This window comes from Cryptomeria japonica, chromosome 4, assembly GCF_030272615.1.
Source record: "Cryptomeria japonica chromosome 4, Sugi_1.0, whole genome shotgun sequence".
In the NCBI taxonomy this organism is placed as follows: domain Eukaryota; kingdom Viridiplantae; phylum Streptophyta; class Pinopsida; order Cupressales; family Cupressaceae; genus Cryptomeria; species Cryptomeria japonica.
Window position 1 is genome coordinate 601,242,562 of NC_081408.1, and position 4,778 is coordinate 601,247,339.

The 4,778-nt window shown below is 32.6% G+C and overlaps 1 non-coding gene across 1 annotated transcript; it reads right to left on the reverse strand.

Moving 5' to 3' along the window:
• Window positions 1-904: 904 nt before the first annotated feature.
• Window positions 905-978, reverse strand: TRNAR-UCG (transfer RNA arginine (anticodon UCG)). The gene has a single exon. It is a non-coding gene; the product is annotated as a tRNA-Arg (tRNA).
• Window positions 979-4,778: the final 3,800 nt, after the last annotated feature.

Sequence of the window (4,778 nt, forward strand, 5' to 3'; positions counted from 1 at the left end):
ATTAGATCATTGGTGGTGGGCCTATAGTTTCTAGATGCATCTTTTAGCTAAAGGTTGAATATCTCATGCGCACATTAGATATAAAGTGTTTGAACGAATTGAGTCACTCGACAATTTTACAACATAAGCTAAATAGCAACAAGCCTACACCCAAGGTTGAATATGAGATTCAACATGGACCTAATGAGGACATTGTTAAAAGAGCCGAGTTAAAGTGATTTAGAGGAAAAGAAGCAATCTCATACCCTAGTCTTAAGGAAGTACTCTTACTAAAGAATGCAACTTGATAGATATAGCCCAACTAATTTTCATATACATTCTTATTTTTTATTTGTCTTCCAATGTGGATGGATCAAGAACTATGAAGTATTTATTTTAGATGGAATGATTTAGAAGCATAAGGCAAGTTTAGTAGCTAAGGTCTAATTCTCGAATTAAGAGAACGGATAATGATATCATTAAGAATTAGTGTATGAATCCAAGTGAATGTATCAATGTTTATATTGATAAAGTGGGGATAAATGTATGGTATGAGTGTAATGGAAATGTGTGATGATATGGAGAATGAGACCAACTTTATAAAAAGAAGTACTATTTGTATATATGTAATTACATTAAACTACTATTCTCTCAAAATGAATACAAAACTAAAAAAGTATTAGCACAATAAACAAATTTCACCATTACAAATAATAATTTTTTTCGTTTGGAAACAAAATTTCGCTAATCTTAGATAGCCTGAGACGTTAAATATGATCCACCATTCTGGAATGAGGACATGCCTGAGACGTTTGAGAAAAGGTAAGCTTGAAAGAACCTGACATCGAGTCCTGTTGGCTCTTGTAATGGAAGATTTGAGAGAGAAAGCTGACAAATTGCTTAAAAGTGCACAGAAAAAGTGAAACGACCACAGTGGGAGTCGAACCCACGACCTTTTGATCCGAAGTCAAACGCGCTAATCCACTGCGCTATGCGGCCTCCATATGAATTCCTATTTCAACGTTTTCCTATAGTTATTAAATACTCTTAAACTCGTTCTTTAAATTAAATATATCTACCTAATTATTATATATCTTATTTAATTTAACATAATATAAAGTATTAAATATATTTACAAAATATTAATATATTATAAAATTTTATATTTATATTGGTTATGTTATATTTTAATGTGTTTGCATCTTATTTACTAGTAGTGATAGTGAGTTTACCTTTCATTTAATGTTTAATTGTTGGTTATTAATATTTAATAAATATATATAAATCATTATCAAGACTTATATTTAATTTTGCATCTTTAGTAATAGTAACAAACCCTTTCACCATGATTACAATATTATATGCATCTAAATATTTTAATGAAAATTACATTGTATAGTATTTTAAAATTAGAAATCATTTTTTAATTATAATTTTTTTTATATTTTAAATAAAATAATCAAATTTAAATATCTAATACTTTTTAAACAAAAAACTCTCTATTTTATGTCAATGCTTCACTTCACCACTTCACTTTTTTTTTTTAATTAATTAATTAATTAATTTATTTTTAATCGGTAATTGGCCGAACCCTGAATAGCTTTTGACTAGAGCTATGAACTAGTGGGGACACAGTAGGGGGCCCCATCCCCATTAAATATCTTTGAATTATTATTATTATTATTATTATTATTATGTTTGATTAGATTGACCCCAAGACCTTCCCCATCCTATGGAAGGCCAAGAGTCACAACTTAGAATTCCACTTCAGATGTCCCTATTGGGAATTGAACTTGGGTCTCCACAGTGAGAACCCAGTGTTTTAACCAGTTAAGCTCAACCCCTTGGACAACTTCACCACTTCACTATTACTCATACTATAAGTTCTTAAATGTGTCTCTCACGATTACCTTTTCTTCTTAGATAATAGTGCACTAAAATGAGGGTTGGTGAATTCTCCTTGCATAAACATATTGGCAATCACATTATTCAAGGCCTTTGTAAAACGGATTCCATCTCAGTTTACATACTTACGTCTATATGTGATTTTTCTTCTTGACTGCTAATAGGACTTGGATGAAATTTCCCATAGGTAACAAAAATATCAAAATTATAGGTACCCCAACAAGCTCCATAACAAGCTCTCTTTGTATAATCAATGTTAGGCCCAATATGGAAAGCTAATGTACTGAAAGGGGAGGGGTGAGTCATTACTTCAAATCCTTTGTTCAACAATATCTTTACTGTTATGCATAAACCAAAAACTATTGTAACATAACATAAAGCTAAAACAAATAAATAACAATCATACATGATTCACTCCATAACACATATATTTTGGTTATGCAGAAACTCTTGGTTAGAGAGAAAAACTGCAGTGGGGATGGCACCCACACCTTCACTATTGCAATAATAAGGTTGCTTGGTTAGAGCTACATGTTTAGCTATTTCTGATAGCTTACCCTGTTAGGAGTATCAAGATCTATTAGATCTACCTTGCTAAAGGATTTTACAACACTTAATCTAAATGCTGCACCTGGTTAGAGGCTTTACAATTTATAGAATTTGTTAGAGTCTTTTACCCTGTTAAAGGTTTCTCTTATAACTTCAAAATATTACAATAAAATCATTACAAATATCTGCAACTTCACATCTGAAATGTTATAGCAGATTCTATGTGCTTAAATAAGATTACCTTGCTTATAGCGTACCTCGGTAACCCATAAAGTAACTCGGTAAACCCTTCTATTTACTCTGTTCTTTGACTGTTCTCTGAAATGCTTCTCGGTGACCTCTGTGTCTCTGTAACAGTCACAAAACTTAGTACTTTCTTATGTATTACACATATCTTGCTTCATACACCTATATCCGATCCTTATTTCATGTTGTATAAATAGATCTCTTATGATGGTGATCCATACATTGCTTCGATCTTACAAACATGATTTATCGAATGAATAACCATACAAAATATTTCATTGGATAAATGACCTCAAAATTATACAAAATCTTGAAGTGCAATTTCCAATGTGATAACAATTCTATGTTCCTCGATCTTGTAACACGTTTCCATATGTGTGTCCAGGTTCAATGAATCTGATAACACATTTCACTCGGTGTATATCAACTCGGTGTATCATCTTTGCTGCTCGGTAGTCATAGAATATTACTTGGTAGCCTACTCGGTGTATACTGGGCTTTGTGACTACTTTCATCTATAACTGACTGTTCTGTGCATACCGACTGAATGTTTCGGTAGTGGTAACCGACTAGAGTATATAGAATGACTTTGGATATAAAACTAATGGCAACTTGATAAGTAGTAACAATCAAATCCTACATAAATAAATAAAAAAACACATCATTAGTAACAAACTCCAGTCATACCATATTGACTTGAGTTCAAGAGAACCTTGTTGTAAGCACTATTATAATTTGCATACACAATTGATGTATTGGGATGTATCTGAGTTTGTTAGTTTACTCTTATAACACATCCAAGTTGATCTCGATCTTCAATGAAGCCTAAAAACATTGCTATTGGTAGGCAACATCTGAGAAGCATTTCTTTTTCTAACAGATATTTTTGTTCTCCTTGAACTAATGTCTACATTTATTTTTTGTCACATAGCTATTGAAATACAAAAGACCAATGAGTAGGAGGGTTCTTGATTTAAAGGATAAAAAACTTTTATAGATTCAAAATAGAAATTTGTTTAATCTCAAGTGTTTGTGGATCAAAAAAGAGTGTTCTATCAACACTAAAGGATTAAAAACAATCTCCCCCCTCTCAAGCTATATGTCCCTATGTTGCTCCCTCCTTGTCCCCCCTATCTATTTTTTTATCTCTACCACTCTCTCCCTTTTTCTTCCCAGATAACTCTCTCTCTCTCTCTCTCTCTATATATATATATATATATATCACTCTACCTCACCATCTATACATATCTCTATCTCTATCTCTCCCTCTACCTCTTGATCTATCTATATATCTCTTTATCTTTATCTCTCCATGTACCTTTCTCTAACTCTTTATTTGTCTCCATCATCCTCTCTTGATCTATCTTGATCTCTACCTATATTTGTCTCTTTCCCCCTCTATCTTTAGACATGTATCCCTCTCTCTATCCATCCATATACCCCCCTCTCCCTCTCCCTCTTCCTGGACCTCTATATCTATATTATCTTTGTCTCTCAATCTTTGTATCTCCATATTTGCTCTTCCATCTCTCCCTCTATCTCTATCTTGCTATCTCTCCATCTCTCTCTACCCTATATCTCTCCCTCTCACTATGCATATATCTCTATCTACCAATAGACCTCACGTACAACAAAAATGTATACAAAAAAGACACCAAAATTTTCCCTATGTGACCTTGGACACAATTCTTAGGCGTACGCATTGCACACCAAGGTGCAATTTCTAGTTATATTCCATATCTTTTATACATGTTTAAACTAAACATATTTTAGGTCCAGTTTACAATTTCTTGTTCACATTAACGAAGTTAAATGGTTCTAATTGAGCTTGTCAATAGCAAGTCTATCTAGGCATAAGGCTCTAAACATCATAAGGATGACACCATGATTTGATAGAAAGAATACCTCTCAATCCTTGCCTCTTTGTTGAAGAGGTATCAATTTAGACTTTTGCTTCCATATCATGTAGAGGTCAAGTTTTGGCATAATGGATACCTTTGAGTCTTTGGCTCTCAACAAAAGAGGTATCAATTTAAACTAATGCCTATGTTCCAAGTCACAAAAATAATCTAAATTTGACATTAAACCCTTACACAAAT